The sequence below is a fragment of the Centruroides vittatus genome, unplaced genomic scaffold (assembly GCF_030686945.1).
Source record: "Centruroides vittatus isolate TY-2023 unplaced genomic scaffold, ASM3068694v2 contig_799, whole genome shotgun sequence".
NCBI classification, from domain to species: Eukaryota; Metazoa; Arthropoda; class Arachnida; order Scorpiones; family Buthidae; genus Centruroides; species Centruroides vittatus.
The window spans coordinates 2,772,411-2,793,532 of record NW_027122516.1 but is presented as its reverse complement, the minus strand read 5'-3'; the positions used below and the strand labels follow the sequence as shown (position 1 = coordinate 2,793,532).

General features: G+C 31.9%; 3 protein-coding genes across 4 annotated transcripts in view; 1 reads left to right on the top strand and 2 right to left on the bottom strand.

Annotated features, from left to right (window-relative positions):
- LOC136981954 (FHF complex subunit HOOK-interacting protein 1B-like) overlaps window positions 1-19,102 on the bottom strand; it is a 70,193-nt gene extending 51,091 nt beyond the window's left edge. The window contains 1 exon segment of the mRNA XM_067278382.1: window positions 19,031-19,102. The gene's annotated coding sequence lies outside the window, so the exon portion shown is untranslated.
- Noa36 (zinc finger protein 330 homolog Noa36) overlaps window positions 1-21,122 on the bottom strand; it is a 192,143-nt gene that overhangs the window by 163,381 nt on the left and 7,640 nt on the right. The gene's annotated exons all lie outside the window — the stretch shown is intronic.
- The window catches only part of LOC136981936 (E3 ubiquitin-protein ligase SH3RF1-like), a 49,843-nt gene continuing 48,005 nt past the window's right edge, over window positions 19,285-21,122 (top strand). For both annotated transcript variants that reach the window (XM_067278341.1, XM_067278340.1), the window contains exon 1: window positions 19,285-19,547. The gene's annotated coding sequence lies outside the window, so the exon portion shown is untranslated. The remainder of the gene's footprint in view (window positions 19,548-21,122) is intronic.

Here is a 21,122-nt window from a genome sequence, read left to right as displayed (position 1 = left end):
TGTGGAAGGTGCTGTGTAGGAGATGTGCTCAGTCAAAATATTAGAAATTTACAAAGCCACAAGAAAAAATGTGACTATCAACTTTATATAGTAGTAGTAGACCCCTTTCCCACGTGGAAGTCATTCTACAAAGTTTAGTCTTAAAACCCTTCTCCCTCTCTTACATTGCCCCCTTAAGAACAGAACTGCTTTATTTAGTAAATTTACACAAACATGTTCAGAACCTAGCACTTTCGGAGCTATGCTACAACCTACAAAGCACAGAAACAAATTGGAACATTCTTGGAACTTTTGAACATTTCATTTTGTTTTCATGCTTTGATACTAGAACCAGTGCTATCTAAACTCTTAAAAACTACTTTTTGAGTGTAACGAACCAAGAGAATGAAGCGCAGCTCTGAAAGCTCTTTGTTCTAAATGTGTATGTGTAAAGCAGTTTTGTTTTTTAGTTTGAATTTCAAAAAGTCCAAGTTGAATAATTTGTGAATAATTTTAGTTTTCTGAACTTAATAGTTTGATCTATTAAGATAAAATGCAGTTTTTAAAGAAAACTTTTAAGACATTTACATTAAATTTTCTATTTAAAATTATATCAAAATGAAATAAATTTAAATGTTTTTTCTAATACTATATATTCTCAGTAAAATTAACAGTTACTCAATTTAAAATTTTCTTCAAAAATGTCTACACTTCTATTTATTTTTCTAATAATATTTTGAAATAGAAAACTGTTTTCAATTCATTTTTCGACATTAAATTCAAAAAGATAAAATAAAACAATTTTCAATATTTGAAAAAATAATCAAAAAGAAATGATTAAACAAAATTGAAAAAATTGAACATCTGCTATTAATTTATTTTATTAAAATTGGTTTAAAGAAATTATTATTAAAAATTATTCAAATTGTATGAATACAATTATTTTTAAATATAGTAAAATCCTAATACAATTTACTGTACAGTAAAATCTCCTATTTGTGACACACTCTTGAAGAAAATCAGAAGTCACGAGATGACGGTAGAAAACTATTGTTTGGCTCTATAATAGAGTAACCAGATGTTCCTAATTTCCAGGGACTTTCCCCAATTTTGCCTGTTTTTAATATTTGATTGTAAAATCAATTTTTGAATAGAGCAACTTTATTAACACCCCAATACAATAGTACCAATTTATAGATCAATAAATTTATAAATTAAAAAGGATCAAAGAAAGGATCAAAGTTCAATCAGTTTTACAGTCCATTTTCACTATTCTGAAATGTGCCCTGGTTGGAATGTAAATGTTATGGTCAGCCTATCTATAACCTTTATTTCATCATATAGTATTACAGAATTTGCAACAACTTACAAAGAGAAAGATGTTTATTCAAAATTTAAGATATTTTCAGAAAGTAAACTAAAGATTAAGTTTCAATAGTACTTTTTACTGATCAAACTGTTAAAATTTCTTGAGTGCTATTAATAGGTTGATTTAGCAAATCAATCAATTTTGACTATCAAAGATGCTGACATTATATCTACATAGGTATTATGTGAGCATCTTTGATATTCGAAGTAATGTAGCCCAACTAAGGCTTTTAAATAAAGTCAAACATTAGTTATTAAAGAATTTGTACTAGAATTTATGATTATTTACAGTTCTGTTAATTAATGAATGTAAGTCACTAGCCACCCTAATCCTCTGATTACTGTAGGAAAGTTACATTCCATTGGTTAATGATAATCATAACAGTATTTCTAGAAACAGAAGAAAGAAATTGATTTGAAGTAATGAATGCCTAAACTTGTACAAATGATCACAAATTGGAGGTGGGCAAAAGTCAGACATGGTCACAAAGTAGAAGTGGTCTCAAAGGAAGGTTTTATTGTATTGCTAGAGAACATATATTTTTATTCAAGTGACTTTATATATTTAATACTGAAAGTACAGTACAGGTACTCCTCACTTTACGACCTATCTGCTTAACAACCACTCGCACTTACGACCAATCGAGTTTTGACCTGCAATTCAGGGAATCCCCTTTCTCAGCTTGAGTGTCGATCAGTGGCGAATGGTGAAATGCGCACTAAGTACTATAATAGTCTTATAGTACTATAATAAGCTAATAGCATACTATAATAGTCTTTTTATGAATAAATTTGAAGTTTGTTACATAATTTGTATAATTTTACAACGATCCTATATTCCCAGCGCAAGCTCCTCGCTTATCGACCAATTTACTTAATGACGTAGTCGTCGGAACAGAACTTGGTCGTAAAGTGAGGAGTACCTGTATTCTATTATTATTCAGTTAAAAATGAATAACAAAAGGATATCATCAATCTATTTGAAAATTTATTTCAATCTACACACTACAAATAAGCATGTGTTTTTATTTCTTCATAAAATAATAAAGTTTATTTTACATTTTTTAAAATATAAAATATCTTATTTTTTCAATAAATCTAAACAATATATCTAATATAGCACCAAGTTTTACAACAAATATCTAATCTGAGCAGTGTTCAGTATTGCAGAATTCTCACTAAGTATAGTTATGCTGTGATGCTGAATTCATTTCTAGCTACTTTTTGAGCTAGAATTCTAACTAGTATAGTAAACTTGTATTATCTGTGCGAACCTTCTACTAGTGATGTCATTGTTTTCGTCTCAAAGAATTTGCAAGATGGCTGCTTGCACTAGACATATATACTGTATATTTTTTGTCATAAAATTATGATGATTATACTTATGATAACTAGGATAATTATATCAGCCATCATTTTTACATGCAATTAGTCTAACTTGCTAACTATCTAAGCACACCATCCAAGGATACTCAGAACACTTAGCTCTGCCCTCCTGGACAATTAGATTTCTCACTTGGCATTCTGTGTTATTGAACATGGTTCTGTACAAGCAACTTTTATCTCTAGCAGCATCACTAATGTTGTCACAACATACTCTTCTTCATCGTCAAAACCATTGCTTATTTCTCCACTTGTTTCACAATAGCACTGTTGTAAGTAAAGATTTATTTTCCAAATTTTGTGTCCATATTATTAAACTCTTCAAATTATAATGTAGTGAAAAATTTTTGAAGTGTCATCTCAAAATTTCTTTATATACATGACTTAATCAACCAAAAGTTTGTAGTAATAGGCCTAGCCCTTCTTATTGGTATTTCTTATCGGTAGCTTTTCATGACTATTTAATGGAAAAATGCAAAATAAGTAGCATATATAGTGAAAATTTTGAGATTACATTTACAAGAAGCAATTCAAGCGGCTCTTAATACTTATTTATGTTCTTAACAAAAAATATTCTGAAGTTTTACTAATTTAATTGGAACTTTTAAGATTGTGAAAAGTTTGTTTTGTTTTGTTATCCATATTAAATCCTATAAAAAAAATTGGTAACTTTGATTTGTAATTGAGTTCAACTCCACTTATATAACAAAGAAGATAGCAAGCTTTATAAGTAACTTTTTATGCTACATAGATGGACATTCAAGAATAGTATTAAATTAATTTGCAAATTTTGTAAAGTGTAAATGGTTAAAAAGAGATAAATTTGATACTTTAAGCCAGTGGTTCCCAAACTTTTCCTTCTATTGTCACTTTGGTTTCATACATTTATTTTTAGTGCACCCTATTCTATCCTACAAAAGTTTTTTTAGATTATTGGCATGCAAGACTCACTAAGAAAAACAATTAATTGTACAAGTATATGTAATCATATCTACCAGTAACTAACATTTGATTATTATTTATTATTATTTGAGAAAATTGAATTCAACAATTTCAGCTTATAAAGACTCAATAATCTAGCAAGGACCTTGATGAGAGCTCTGAATGCCACCAATCGATAAGAGAAGGGATCATATGATATTGCAGGAATGAATAGCAGAAGGTATGATGATTTCCTGTATATTGGGTGGATACATGTGATGATGTTAAGATCAAGGAAATGTACAAGACAGGGCCTCAAGAACTAAATTCCAACTACAACAAGAGAGTGCAATAGCTAAATTAAATCCCCAAAACCATAGCACAACATGGCTACCATCATAGAATCATAAAGAGCGTAATCAAATCTTACTTTATGCATTCAATATGTAATAACAAAGAGGATAAACCACAGAAATCAGTGACATACAGCCAGCAGTTGAAACAGATTTACCTGGAAATTGTGAAAGCCAATAATATTGATGTAGCCTTCAGAAGGAACCCTCCCTTACACTCCCCGATGAAAAATTATAAGGATTGTATTGAGGAGCTCTATTGGGAATTCACTTCATCCTAGTCACCTAAATCAACCTCTGACAGCAAATGGAATACATTAGTGTCACAACAAGCTAACTCAAATGTTTAAAAGAACATATAACCTTGATTAAAAAGAGCATTACACAACTGCATTAGCCAGCCTAGCCACAGAACACCAAATCCAAGCACACATAAATAGAGCCTGACTACTACATGCAACTAGAATGAAATTGTCTCTCATACACCTGGAAAAGCTAGATATATATAGGGCTTGTAAGAAAAATAACACCATAAATTTCAAAGATAGCAACCCTACTCTAACAATCCTAGAGATCTCTATTTGAAGTCTAGCAATAAACATTACAATATCAACAACAACTAACCAGATAATGACTCTTCCTTTAAATTATGATGTTCGATTCAGCTGCATTTTTTTTCAAACATATTTAATCTGATGATGATAGTTAAAGCTATCAAAAACATTTGTTTATTGTTAAATATTTTTTGTTTTTGCTGGAGTTTTTGATGTTTTTTAGTTTTTTCTTCAGTATAAGATCAATTTGTGTAGAGACAATACTGGACTAAATATCTGGCAAGCTTGGGACTAGAAAATATCCACATTTTTGGATTTTCCAGTTTTCTGAACATCGGCTAAATATATACTTAAAATATAAAATAAACAATAGAAAGCAAAAAACAAAACTGTTTTTAATACACTACATGCCAGCAGTTTCATGAAAACAAAAAGCAACCACATAGCAAACTACAGCTGTAAATATAAACATCTTAACTACCTGATACATTACAATAACACATCTTCAATTGCCATATATCAGAGTTATAATTTGGTAATAATAATTATATATATAATTATAATTATAATTATTATTATTATTATTATTATTACAAAATTATAGCCTGATAACACACGGCAATTAAAGGTGTGTTACACTACAGCCATACTTCAGTCTGCCAAATTCAAAACTAGCTGGTTTTCTGAAAATTCCAATTTCTAGAAGCCGGATGTTTAGTCCAGTACTGTATTAGATGACTGTACTAAAAAATGTACTGTACTATCAAATATGATGTGGAAAATGCAAAGAGGAGTTTATTAATATCTAAATTTATGTTTAAGACCACTGTTCAATTAATATTAAATCAATACTTATGCAATGTAAATACATTATATTCTGGATTAGATAATTAATTGCAGTAATTGTTAGTGATTGATCAAAATAAATAAAACATGAACTCAAAAAGGCTACATGTAGTGTCCTCTCAGAGCCTATCCTTAGGTAATGCCCTGAAGTGGGCAGTATTGCCCACTTTCAGAAATAATTACTTAAGCTATTAAAAGAAACTAGACCTATATTCTTTACTAATTCACACTGAATAAGTTGGCCTTTTTGTCTTTTAAACACTTTTTGGCTGAATACAGTGGGTGATCCGTTAACAAACAGTTCAAACTATGAACACTTTTGTGAAAGATTTTTCTGTTTAGACAAAAAACAAAAGTGACGATGTGTTTATGATTTGTAAAACTATATTTTGCTGGTATCTATGAATGGTTTATGGAACGAGACTTTCACAGTTGTATACATAACTTTGCCCTAGTTCAGGGGTCAGAAAGTGCGGCTCACGAGCCGCATGTGGCTCTTTGCATAGATGTTTGCGGCTCTTCGAACATAAACTCCAATCTCACCTCATCTCAAGCAGCCTTATAACTTATGAGTTTATGAGATAGAGCCGCCGAACAAACTTCAACTCGTACAGCATACTCTCTACCATTCTTTAGCCCGTTCGCACATGACCACTCGCGTTGATCGATACGAATCGCATGCAAGTGGTAGCATTTAAAACATATCTATATATGTTACAGTCAAAACCCGTTTTTAGTTAAAATGCATTTTAACTAGTTGAAACTAGTTTATACTGAATGTCTTTGTTAAAACCTGTTTTAACTCAAATTCATTTTTGACTAGCAATAAATTCTAGTTTTAACTAGACAAAACGGGTTTTAACAAAGACATTCAGTATAAACTAGTTTCAACTAGTTAAAATGTGTTCTAACTAAAAACTGGTTTTGACTGCAACATATGGAGTGATTCGGGGTAAGATGGTAAGCGGGGAAAATGCCTACTTTTTGATATTTTCAAACGGTGACGTCAGATATTGTCATGTGTTTGCATGATGAATCGTTGGGCCAATATCGAGTGCGGAAACCTGTAGTTGGCTACCGTTACCTCATTTTCTACATCTGAGAAGAATAAAAGCAAGATAAGAATGAAGCTTTTGTTGTGAAATGTTTCTAGAATCATTTTAAAACTTAAAGTTAAAATAAATTTTATTAAAAAATGCTAAAAACAATTAATGTGTGAGTTAAGGTTCTAAAGTTTCCATTGTGAGTTACCACCGATCTCGATCAAACATGCTAGAACACGTGACTCCACTAGGCACCTTACCCTGACAAATGGAAAAGATGCCACATTTTTCTTGGGGTAATATGCCTATTTTTTGTTAATTGAATTCCAATATGCCTATTTTTAATAAATTTTTGTTTTCTCGTTTTATTGCAGGATATGCATAGAAATTATATAGGAACTTCTCAAAAAGGTTTTTGGACTGAAAAGAGCTTTCAGCTAGCTATAGAGCACATTAGAACGGGCAGAAACTTAACAATACTTATACTGTGCTGTTATACTTACTATGAAGTACTTCGTACTACATATGCAATAACTTAAATTTGGTTAAGATATTCGAAAATTAATTTTATGCAATTATACTCATTATCTTACCCTAATGGCATTTGGCATCTCACCTGGATACTTGGGGTAAGATGCCTAAAATGCCAGACAGTGAAAAAGTCATCATTGCAAACACAATATACAATTATTTTTCATATACTCCAAAGTTTTATTTGAAAAACATGCTCAAGAATATGATATTTTCGTTAGAGGCCTCCAAAACCCAAATTATCGCTATAATTTCCTTTATAAGCATAATGTTAGGCATCTTCCCCCGAATCACTATACATAACTTTATTTCCCCCAAACATATTTATGTAGCTAAAATTAGTTTTAACTAATGTTAAAAGTTAAAACTAGTTTTTTATCTAAAATCAAAACATGTACAGCAGTAAATTAACTAGACAAAACCCATTTTGTCTAGTTAAAAACTAGAATTTACTGCTAGTCAAAAATAAATTTGAGTTAAAACTAGTTTTAACTAGACAAAACGGGTTTTAACAAAGACATCCAGTATAAACTAGTTTCAACTAGTTAAAACACATTCTAACTAAAAACGGGTTTTGACAGTAACATATATATAACCTAATGAACGTGTGTCCGTCGTCTGCCCGTGTAACGTTATGCTGAAAACGGCCACTAAAGGCGCCCCTGTCAAGTGTCGTATTTTGCACATTTAAATTAACAATATAAATTATTATTTACATTAACAGTATAAATTGTTATTATTCATTTGGCCAATAGCCAATAACAATATAAATAATTCAGTGTATTTGCAATAGGAATTTATTATTGTCACAGAATGCCTGTAATGCGCACTAGGGGTCGTCCTTCAACACAGTTGGTCAGCGATCGGCCAAGAGTTAAGCCTCGATGCGGCTCTCTGATACTTTTGGTATCTTGTTTCCATGACAATTTGGCTCTTCTCACTTGACAAACTGCCGACCCTTGCCCTAGTTGATTTCTGTTCTCTAAATTTTTTAAGTGATTTTATGAACTTTTTATTTAAAAAAAACTGATATTATGGTACCTAAAAAGAGTGAAGTGTCAAGAACCGTGTTCACTATAGAAACTTAGCAAGAGATAATAGCCAAGGTAGCGAGTGAACAGAAGATGCCTGGTGTTGCTAGACAGTAATGGCTTCGACAGTAGCCACAATCTTAGCTAAGAAAGATATAATCAAAAAGAGTGAAGCAGATAATAAATTAACTTATAATAATTCATAACAGTCAGGATGCACTTTATTATATTTGATTGTGTTGAAATTAGTCTGTATATTTTAAATTTCTCTAAATCAAAAATAACAGCAATATTTAATATAATCTATTTCAGAATTATCTTTAACAATCTATTTGGTTACACTCATATACAGTGGGTGATCGGTTAATGAACATAATCCGTTCAAAGATAATGTTCACTACTTGAATAGTTCATTAACCGATTATTGATTTACCATAGATTTTTATGGGGATTTGATTAATTCGTTCCTGAGACCCAAAAATAGTAAGAAATTATATTATTTATTATTTGTTCATCTATATGTAATAAATAAACAAAATTCACACCTAAATGCTAATTCCAGCAGTAAATGAGCAAGTAACTTTGTTTGTTTAGTATATAGTTCTAGTTTGTGTGTCAGTTGCCATTTTTTTTTATATCTGATATATGTAATAACAAACTAAAAGTAATCTCTCCAATTTTCATGGATAGCAAATCTTTGTTTTTCAGATGTGATTTTCATTACTCTTTTATGAAATATAGATTGCAAATAGGTAATATAATAATCTCATAACATTTTAATAAGAATTGATTTTTAATTTAAACAATAATTTTAGAAATACTTAAAAGAAAAAAAATATCAATCTTCTACAGCATGATTTGAACAAAGAAAATCAAATTAAATTATTCAAAATCTAAAGGAGTTTATCATAGTGAAATTAAGTAATTCAAAAGATCAATTTAATCCCACAAAACACAATAAAGACATTTTTAAATCTAGATACTGTCTAAAATGTTTTTTTTTTCTTTTATATCTAAGCATTTTTACAGAGGTTAACATTCAATTGTTGAACTGATGAGATTGAAAGTGCTTCAACAGGACAGAATTATAAATAAAAAAGACGTAGTCGTTTCCAAAACTTGGTCGATCACCGTTTATTTCGTTAACATGTTCTAGAATAAAGATTCGGACGATCCGACCTTCCTTTTTAGGCTACATGATCGCCCAGAAAACAATTCCTTTAAAACATAGAAATAATCCAATTAAAAATATAAAATTTGTAAAATTGGAATTGGTGACCTTACGACGCCTTTGAATTCATCCTTGACTTCCAGTCGGGATTTCTGGATCCTTATATCCACGTGAAAAGTTGCGAAGTCAAGGATGAATTCAAAGGCGTCGTAAGGTCACCAATTCCAATTTTACAAATTTTATATTTTTAATTGGATTATTTCTATGTTTTAAAGGAATTGTTTTCTGGGCGATCATGTAGCCTAAAAAGGAAGGTCGGATCGTCCGAATCTTTATTCTAGAACATGTTAACGAAATAAACGGTGATCGACCAAGTTTTGGAAACGACTACGTCTTTTTTATTTATACAAAAAATTTCTCATCCAGCGAAAAAACTAAAATTAGGACAGAATTAATTAATAAGAAATATAATTTTGAAAATTTACCTAACAGAAGATATTTTATAAATAATATAATACACAAATTAAATATACATATTATCATCAATCAGTAATAATAAGTTTAATTGTAGTATCAAATTATTCTGATTATTAATCAAATTTTCTAGATTATAAATTTTAACCTTGCATTTTCAATTAATCTTTAGCATTTGTATAAATGCAATAAAGTATTGTTTTATCATTATCATAAGATAATACTTGATTTATTAAACCATGAAATATTATATTAACAATATAAGTTTTACAGAAATATAAAAAGAATATTTTAAAACAGTTTTTTTTTTTGATTTCTCTATTTTATGAAACTGATATGTTAGTGAATTTTTCATAATGGCAGAGAGGGGGAAACTATTATAGATCAAATTACATGACATACTTGAACTTGAACTGCTATTTGTAGTAGTTCAAGTTGTTCTTATTGTTGCTATTTGATAAATGTACATCTAAATGATAGGATTATTTTCTATTTAAATATTTTGGATAAATCAAATTCATTTAAACCTTCAGTTTTTAATGAATAGTTTAAGCTAGAGTTCTTTTAGATGATGATGTTTTCTTGTAAATTTAAATATAATAAAATATTTTGTTATGTAAAATTAATATACATAGATTTGTTTTTTTGTAAATGGAGAATGGTGAGATTGGTCCTTGGATGCACAGAGGCAATTCTGACTATTAATGCACATGCTGACTCTATTACTAAATTTAGCATGTATAGTAAAATGTTTTAAATACATTTTAACATTTTTCTGTTAATTGTAAGTGGTTTTAAGTGTCTAAGTAATCATCAGGGACTACTTGAGATGGAACACAAATTTACACAGAATTTCATTTTACATGATACTTGCTGACAAGCAACCCTCATGTAAAACAAAATCATTCCATATTATAAATTTATTTATGAGCATTTTTGTTCATTAAAGCAATAAATTACAGCAATATTTAATATGTTGTTTTCAAATATTGTTTCAATAAAGGCAGAATTCACACAGTTGTTCTAGTATGATGTTATGCTGTTTGGATACAAACCTGGATATTTGAAAGGGTGTGTCAATCCATGATGTGATGCATGCGTGTATGCATAGAGGACCTATGGGGACGCTTCAAGCATCTGCTGTGACTGACCAGACAGGTTTGCAATAGTGTTCTGTAATTTTATGTAGTGTAATAAATCCTCTACTGTGTCAAGAGATGAGTCTAGCAGAACGTCAAGACAGTAATGTGTGTGCATAGCAGTAGTGTGAAAGATAGTGTCAAGTAATTTTGTTGATGTATGTTTGGAAGATAGTATCATGTAAAATATGTGTTTTACATGATACTATTATATTTTGATCTGGAAGGTTCTGAACAACAACTGAATAATGCTGAAATACTTAATACAATATAATTTTATTTGGATGGAATGAGGAAAAACAAGACTAACTGAAAAAGCAAAAACATTTAGAGAAGCAATTAAAATTGTTGCAAGGTTTGTAACAAATGTTTAATTTACATACCTTTTTAATGTTTAAAATGTGCATTTCAAGAATGCATTATGATGCAATATTAAAAAAAGTTATATATAAATACTGTGTATATCCACAGTTCTAATATGCTTTGTGAATTTTGAATAGAATTTTAAGACATTTTTTTATGGAAAAAAAATCTTAAATAATATCAAAAAGTTTAAATATACATATTTTTTTTTTCAAAAATTTCAAAAATTTGAAATGAGGAAAAATACAAATATCAGATGATTAAATATTTATTTTCATTAAAGTCATATATTTATTTGTTCATTCAGTACATGCATCACAGAACAAGACTTTCTACAAAAATTTTCCTTTAAATATAAATATTTTACTAAAAATTTTATAATTATATTTATATATATAAATATATTATTTTTATAATAGAATATTTGTCTTTTCCTACTATAATCTCCTGTTAAGCAACGGGAAAAGTTTATTAGAGGAAAACATCTTCAATTTCCAGCAAACCTTGGAAAACAATGTAACTATTCTAGAAACTGGAGGGAATGCCAAAAATAATATTCATACCTTAAAATATGCTCCAAGCAACATATTTTAATGAAACAAAATTGTTTTCGACCCAAGTTTATAAGACCATCAGTTGAACATTTTATGTTTGAATTTTATACTTGAAAAACATTCAACAGCATTCCTTAACTACACAGTAGGACGTTCCCTTTTATCAACATTTTGTATTTTTTTATGTATTTATTATTATGAAAATAGTTATACACTGATACCTTGGTTTTCGTCGATAATCTGTCTGAAAACAATCGGTGAAATCTGAAACCGACGAAAACCGAGACAATTATTTCCATATGAATCAATGTAAATCCAATTAATTCTTTCTACACACTCCAAAATACAGACCAAAACACATTTTATAGAGAATTAATATAGCATTAAATACTAAAAGCAATAAGAAATTAACATAAAAGACTAATTAGCATAAAGATAAAAGATAAGATAATTAGCATTAAGATGAAAGCAAAGGAATTGTTCAGTTAGACATGCGGGGTAATGTCTTGTCTTGTAGAAGTTAGTTGAACATGAGCTTCTAGCCTATATCACCGTGGTAAAGTGTAACATAATTGTCATGTAATAGTAGTAGTATACGTTTATGATGATCGTATTGAGGGGAATAATGCCTTCCGGGAAATCCGTTTAAAGGTAACTGCCCCTATTCAGGCATTAGAGACGTGGAGAAAACCTGGAAAACTTCATGTGGCCAGCCCGCCCAGCAAAGCACAAACCCATGACTGAACTTCCAGTGTTCAGGGAACAGAACTGTTGGCCAATGGTGGGCCATCATGAGGTAATGTTCACACAATTCAATTCTATTATTTTATTGAGGTACTATGGTACAGTACATATCCAGTACCGCTAGAGCACAACTGGATAAGTGTTAGAGTATACAAGGTATGGCACATAAGGATTAACATGGAAACGTGTAGGGAAGGAGTGAGAGTGTTAACCGGATACTATGACGTAAGATTACATATGAATGGTATGATTACAAAGAACATGGTGACAAATAATTACAGATGATAGACAACATGACAAATGATTACTTAAAATAATAACGAAGTAAAAGCAAACAATAAGTGCAACAAAGAGTGTAAAGAGCAAACAATAAGGGATAAATGGTAAGATAGAGTATGTAATATGCATTTACAAATAGAGATTAGGGCTATTACAAAAAAAAAAAAAAATAAGAAATATACAATATATACAAAGCACAGAAGGTGCTGAGCTGAGCAGAACAAACTATCTGGATGCTTGGGTGCCGTTGGTCCTTTTGTTATATTGTTTGATGAACACAATGAGTTGATTAAAGGTGTCCCTGTCGTTGACCAGGTCGTTAAGTTGGTCATGTTCACTGTTAGGCCAGTGCCCGTGCTTAAGGTCAATAACAATACATAATTGAAGCCTCTCATGCTCCAGCATGGGACAGTCCAGGATATAATGTAGACAGCTGTCTTGAGAGTCACAGGTGACACAGAGTTCAATGTTGTGTGGGTTAACAAAGCATTTCAGATATGAATGAAAACGCCTGTGATTGGTGAGGAATTGGGTGAGTTGAAAGTTTGGAATGATCTACTTGTACTTATACCCATTAGAGATGTTAGGAAGAAACCGATGGGTGATGTTGCTGGAGTACCAGTTGTGCTGCCAGTCGGCGAGAAGATCATTCCAAAGGATTTTCTTGATGGTTTTCAGGTTAAGTTTATCATAGTCAATGTGCAGGGTTTGGTCAGTGGCGGCAGATTTGGCGAGGGAGTCGCCACGCTCATTACTGACATTTCCCTGGTGGACATGTACCCAGTTGATGCTATAGGAGTTGTTTGAACTACTTTGGATTGTGTGGATGTCGTAGGCAATGGGATGAAGGTTACGGCGATTGAGGATAGAAACGGCAGAACTGCTGTCAGAATGGAGAGTGATGTTGGTGTTCTGGAAGGTTTCGGTGCTCCAATTGAGTGCATGTTTGATGGCGAGCAGCTCGGCCTGAAAAACTGAACAGTTACTGTGGAGGCGGGTCCTGTAGTTGGAGATCTTGTTGCCCTTTTGAAATGCCACAGAGCTACAGCCCACCATGTTATCAATCTTGGAGCCGTCAGTATATAAGTCGATAGAAGGAGTGTGATGAAAGGTAGGAGTAAAGTTACAAAGCTCGGTGGGATAAGGCGAGTTGGCAAAATTAATTGGATGTTCCAGCATGTCAGCTCGAAGGATACCAGTGTGGATATTAATGTCATTGCCCCACTTGATGCTTCAGATCTCGCTGTGGAGTTTGATGACCTTATCAATTGGGGGCTTCTTGCAAATCAATTGAAGGCTGGAGTTGGGGGCGGTCCAGTAGGCCTTTGCAATGTAGATGAGGGCTGTTCTCTGGGCAGAAATAAATTTTCGGTGTAAATGAGATTTGGTAGCCGCACTGCCCCATGTGCCGCATCCATAGGTGATGATGGGGACAAAGATGGATTCGAAAATAATACTCATCGCCTCAGAGTTTAAGCCCCAGTTCTTAGCTACCCTAGAGAACAAGTGAAAGGTAAGGCCCACTCTATTACAGATATATTTAATATGGTGCTCCCAAGTTAAGTGGTAGTCAAGTATGATGCCCAAGTAATTTAATGTCCTTTTGATTTTGATGGAATACCCATCAATTTTGATCGTTGGGACCCTCTAGTATAGGTTGGGTTTCCTTGGACTGTTAAAGACGATGCCCTTGGTCTTCAGGGGGTTAAAGTGGAGCTTGTGGAAGGTACCCTAGCTGCTGATATTATTGAGGATGTTGTTGGCTCTCCTTTCAAGCTCAGCCCTTGAAGAGCCGCCTACCAATAACATGACATTATCGGCATACGCAGTTACAGAATCTTGGCCGAATGTAGTGCTGAGAAACTCATCGAAGGCAATGTTCCATAACAGGGGGCCGCAGACTAAGCCCTGAGGGCAGCCACGGACAACGTCTTTATAATGCGAGAGATTTCCAAGTTGGAGAACAGCTTTTCTGTTGCTGAGGTAGTGGTGTAGTAAATTAAACAGGTTAGTTGGGCAAGCAGTATCGTAAAGCCTTTTTAGAATCAGCGGCCACCAGACGCTGTCAAAAGCCTTCTCAATGTCTAGGCTGATGCCCAGGATGTATTTATGTTGATTGAGCAGGTGCCGGATGTTAGTTGTGACGGTATTAATAGCATCACTGGAGGACCTTTGATGCCTGAAGCCGTACTGGGACTCTTGTAACTGCTGAGTGGTTTCGATATGTCAAGTAAGCCTGATAGTAATGTTCACACAACGAGAAATAATGCCATATCATGCCAGAAAATGCGTGGGTCGCCCTTTGTTTTCGCAAAATTAGCAGCGAGGTCACTTGAGCATGCCGATGAAATTTCGAGACAATCAACGAAAACTGAGACAAATTTTTCATGAAAAAATCGACAAAAACTGAAACTAACAATAACCGAAGACAACAAAAACTGAGGTATTACTGTATATTACTCTTCCATAAGTGATATGTTTCATAGTTCTTCACCCACCATCTACAGTATATTGAAAGGGCCCTGAAGAAATAAATATTTAACAATTTAAAGAAGCAAGAGTTCAGTATTTTGTGTTATAAAAATAAACAAGATTTTTTACAAGATTTATTACAGAATTAATATATAAATAATCCTGGGATAAAATATAATGATAAGAGCATACATGTTTATACAGTAGCAACTTGTTATATTGCTCATTTGGATTTGTTACATCATCTGATATATCACTTATTTGGTTTGTCTCCCTGAATGCACAATACTGATATTTAGGGTTTCTGTATATTTTTGATTATTAGCTTAACAAGTTTCATTTAAAGTTCCAAAAGATGAAGAAAATTTCTCAAAACCTTGATGAATTAAGCAAAGAATAATACTGATTTTTAAAAATTATTACAGTGAAAACTCAATTATTTGAACATGATGGGACTAGAGGTCTTTCAGATAAACAACATTTTCAGATTATCCAGAAACATTTATATTTGTGTTTCATGTATATCAAGCATTGTGCATTTAAAGTTCCATGAACCATAAATACTGTAATGCAATTACTATTTGAAAGTAAATTAATTTACTCAAAATCTAACATAACATTACACATATGGCCTAGTTTTGCAATGCTAAAATTGACAGATGTAGCAGCAATCTCCAGTTACGTGGAGAGTTTGGTCTCTAGTATGTATTACACTATGCATTTTGTTTTTATTTTATTTATTTACATTTTTGCAAATGATTTTGGTTAAACTGAAATTTCGGATAATTCCATTTCAGATAATCGAATTTCTACTGTGTTTAGTTTATCAATTTTCATAAATAAAATGATTTGTCACTTAAGAATTAATCATACTGTTTTTTCATTTTATCAAACAAAAATGTATTCTGTTTTGGGAATTTTTGCAACTCTAACACCCTGTTCGCACTGAGCATTTCAATCTAGAGTGTGACCAAGGTGCCGACCTTGGTCACACTCTAGATTGAAATGCTCGGTGCAAATGGGCATTGGTCACACACCAAGACCAAGACCTAGTCGCTGGACTAGGTCTTGGTGCGACCTCCCTTGACTGTTTCAATCTTGACTAAAATGAGATTCAATCGCGATCGATTCAAGAGAGTTCTTGAAACTAGATCAAGTCATAAGAGAGATCCCACAATCCAATGCGCGCAAGAAAATACAAGATGGCTGCGGAACACGTGTCAGGCTATTGACAGAGAAATAAAAAAGATACTGTATTTGGAGAGACGATGACATCTGTCTATTATTAGATATATGGCAAGAAAAAGTACTGTATTTATTTCTAACCAAAACTTCCATTTTGTTTGTTGGTGTTCGTGACTTACTGCATAGTTATGTCAGTTTTATCATCGTGTGTAATACCGGGTTCTTCTCAAGCGGACTGCCTGTGCGAACAGCACGACGTTCGATTGGCAACATTCACAATCCAGATTGTAGGTAAATCAAGATCAAAGTGAGTCATGGATTGTGTGCGAACATAGTTTAAGAAAGATATTTGGAAACTATTCATTCAGTAGATTTCGGTGTTCAAAACAAAATAATCCATGGCAATGTGATAAAACATTTGTTTAATAACAGATGTCGTCTTAATTTCACTTGCAACACGTTTTGAAAGCTTCCATCTTATCAATATAAACAATAAGATTAGATATTTTGAAAAAGTTTTACTTGCAATTATACTGCAAGTAATAAGATAGTCATAAGAAAAATTATTATTTATTGTATATGAATTCAATTAAATAATCATATCATTGCTTGACCTACCTTTAATCATAGATATCAATTATATAAAATATTTGTTTACTTTTCAATTTAAATATACTTAAAGGAGTCAAACTGTATAATTAATTATGGAGAAAAATATATAAATACAGTAGTCTTGATAGTTCAAAGTTCCATATAGTTTGAGGCACTACCACCCTTAAGCCAAAGTAATTCAACCAGAACACACAAAAATTAACATTTGGGCAATTCAAATCAAGTGTGTGACAAAACACCATACACTGAAATTGTAAGCATACCAAAAGCTCTAACATGGACTTTTACCCATAATCAACTACACCAGCTTCAGTATGGTCAAATATTTTTCTGCATACTGATGGTTGAAAAACACAGATCTAAATGATATAGTGGCAGATACTTCTAGTTGCCACTCACCCCAGATTGTACAGGACATCATGTATTCTAAGTGCAATATATTATTACTATAACAATTGCCATATTAATTATTATAAAATAAAGAAAACATTATTTAACACCTTATTAATGTTTTCTATCGTATATACCAGACATGGGCAAATGCGGCTCTTTTTGAGTTACATGCGGCTCTTGCTGAAAGTGTTAATTTCTGTTTTTTATTATTATTTTTACAATTTTATTTTGATAATTTTGTAAAAATATGTTTATTAAAAAAATTCAAATTCAATATTTTATATTATATTTATATATTTAATATAATATGTTTTATATTATTATTTATATTACATAATAAAATCGTGCACTTTACTATACTATCCACCACGACAGGGTACAGAACTGTGGCTCCCATGCATTTTACAAAACCTACATTTTGGCTCCCACTGAACTCTTGCTTGCCCACCCTTGGTATATGCATTCCATATACTTCCAGATCGTTTCTTTTCCAATCAACTGCAACTATTGAGACATTACTGTTTGTGTGTTAAAATCAGTTTAAACATTAGCAAGAATCCTTTTTTGATACAATTACATCACCGAACAGAGTAACTCACTCGACCATTCAAAGAGTACTCGACGTTATATAGTTTTTTGGGTAAATGTTTACCTAGGTAGTCCTAACAACGACACCTCCATTTATGGGGCACCGGTTGTTTTCACTACTTTTTTAGTGAAATTGATGTTTTATTTTGTATTTTTACATAAATCACACCACCCCCACAATTGTCGACCCTTGGCATGATATTCGTCTGTGAAGATCAGTTTTTAACATGTACTATCCTACATGCTTCACATGTAGACATGTGCCTCGGTGCTCGCCATTGCTTACACTTCGGCGCCCGAGTGGGGGCAAGCCCCCACACCCTCTAAAACTATATAACATTAAGTATGCCACGAACAGTCAAGTGGGCTACTCAAAGCTGGCACAGTCACGCAGGCAAAATTGTTAAACATGATACCGCTATTACGGCTACCTACCTAGGCGAACATCTACCATTTTTTGGGGTGTAGAGGCTCATCCCATGTGGGTGCTTCGGCACCCACACCCAAGTGCACGACCACTTACTGAGTATCGGTCAAGGCAAGTGATAGAGACTCTGGAATGATGTGGAGAACGGGCAGCAGTACCGGTACGTGGTAAAAACAGATATTTGGAGGCGAATACATCGCGACAGTTGCATGGTTTCTTTGACTTTTTTTTGGCTCTTGCAGGGGGTCTGCAATTCTGGGGGTGAGAAACCTCTTATTGAGAGTTCCCATCTTACCTGTTTTTTTTTTAATAATGTTTTTAAATACCTTCCTCAAGAATAATTTCTCAACGAAGACATTTAAGTACTGACAATGTGACAATTTACACGCATCGCATCCTAAATAGTATTTCCCTATTATAATATTTCCTCAAAAACCTTTCGAGTAATTATACCCAATAATAAACTTGTTAACAAGTTTTAAACTGCGTTACGACTATTTTAATTCATAAAACACGGCGTACGAAATTAATACGCGCGTAAATCTTGATAAAAACACGTAATTTAACGTAACTTTTATCAATTTCGAAAATTACTTTAAAAAAACCAACGCCGTTCTCACCAAATATCCTGGTAAAAATCAGACGAACTCGCCATAATCCTTATCGATAACAACAAATACAGTCGCCATTTTATAATCTCCAAATGGGATTTTTAAACCGATAAGTAAATTTTTCACGCTCGAAACTAAAACGATTACACGATTAATTCATTCGACGTAGAAATATATAAAAGTTGATTTTTATCGGTTAATTTCGCCGTCGATTTATTAGTTAGTAAACAAAGATAAGGGTCGGAGAGTATTTATTGCCGATGGGGAAGAAGTGCGTAATGGCGGATGCGAAATCTTGATGAGTTTGTTATGATTTTCATCGAGGAACCAAACATCGAGTTTTTATTAATTGACGAATACGTAATTGTTGTTTATGAGGTGTTTAAATTCTTATAAGTAATTTATGGCGTATGCGTCGAGTATTATATCTTAATTGTCTTCAAGTGGTGGATACGTTTGAAAACAAGGCTTGCTCTGCGACCGATCGTCTCTTCCATCATCACAAAGATGTGAAAATATAGCTTAGGTACGTGCTTAATTACGTTAAATCGATTTATAAGCCGTTAATATGAAGATTTAGATTAATTATCATTAAAAGAAAGGTGAATGTTTTGATTTTTATCTTATCTAAATATATATAATGTGATAAGTTCTTTTCATAAAGTTAATTTTATTTAAATTGTGGAATATGTTTTAATAAATAAATAAATATATATATATATATACTTTTTGTTAGAGGATTAATAAAATTATTTATTCATCCACATTTAATTATTTAATGTAAAAAAAAAAAAAAAAATCATTGAGTTGCTTAACTTTCCCGGCAACATTTAAAACTGCGTGTGGGGCGTTATCTGTTATGTTTTATTAAAAACTTTTTAAATTATTATAAAATGGCAAAAAGCTTAATTCTGAGTTTAAGGATGAGTTCTTAAAAAAAAATTGTAAATGATAATGAGTAAAATCAAGATACCACACACCACTCCCTTTTATTTCCCCAACTCCTTAAGCCTTAACTGCTAAAATTTAATAGCATTGATCTCCTTAATATACAAACCTCCCTGTAAAATTTTAGAAATTTTCATGAAAAGGTATGGGAGTTATTAAGCTTTAAAGAGGATCAACAAAATTGTGCCTCCCCACACATGCTAACATCCATATGTACAGAAAAAACCCGTGAACTTTTTTGCCTTCTTCGATGTTTTGAGGTCCCAAGTTCAAAAATGCAAAAATCTTGGGGGGTTATTTTTCAACCAGTTGCCATGCTTTTTCTCTGTTATATATAAGAACCAGGAAGTAATAAAATAAAATAAATTGTTTACAAAAATTTGCTATTGAAATGATGCTTTTAATGGAATTACTTAATTGTATTCAAGTTATGTCTCTTAATTTGTATGATCTTAATCGGTATTAATTGCATCATAATTATTTTCTTAATAATGTAATTTTATTTATGAAATTTTGATACCAGATTTTGTTTCCTTTCATTAAATTTATTAATTGTGTTTGCATTTTTAATAATTGTGTGTTTACATATTCATATTTAAAATAATGAATGTTACGGAGTTAATACTTGCGTTTGATTATTTGAGTATTATTTAATTATAAAATTGCATTTGGATGGTGGTAACTGCTTTAATATTTTTATTTAATGTAATAGCTTATGGAAAAAATTGAATAAACTCAAAAATTTAGATGAGTATTGATTAATAGTTGAAGCTTATATGGGGAGCAAATATAGACATACAGTTCATAAACCATTTAATAAAATTATTAAAATGAAACAGATATAACTATAAATAAAGGTTTCCTTTTCCAGTAGCAAGTCTAGTGATCTTTATCGCATCGTTAGTAATTATCCGCAAGAACAACCTTAGACACTGAAGCCGTGAGCCTAATGAGGAATTGGAAAATACCAATCTGAAATGCATAGTTAAATAGGTGAATGAAGTGAATTGTTTTAATCTTGGTCTCTGTTTATTGTGAATAATTAAGAAAGATGTGATAAAAATCATCAGTCTCACTATTGGAAGAAGAAACTTTTGTTTATAGATATACAGTTGTTATTATGGAAAAAATGCTGGAAAAAAAACACTTATTT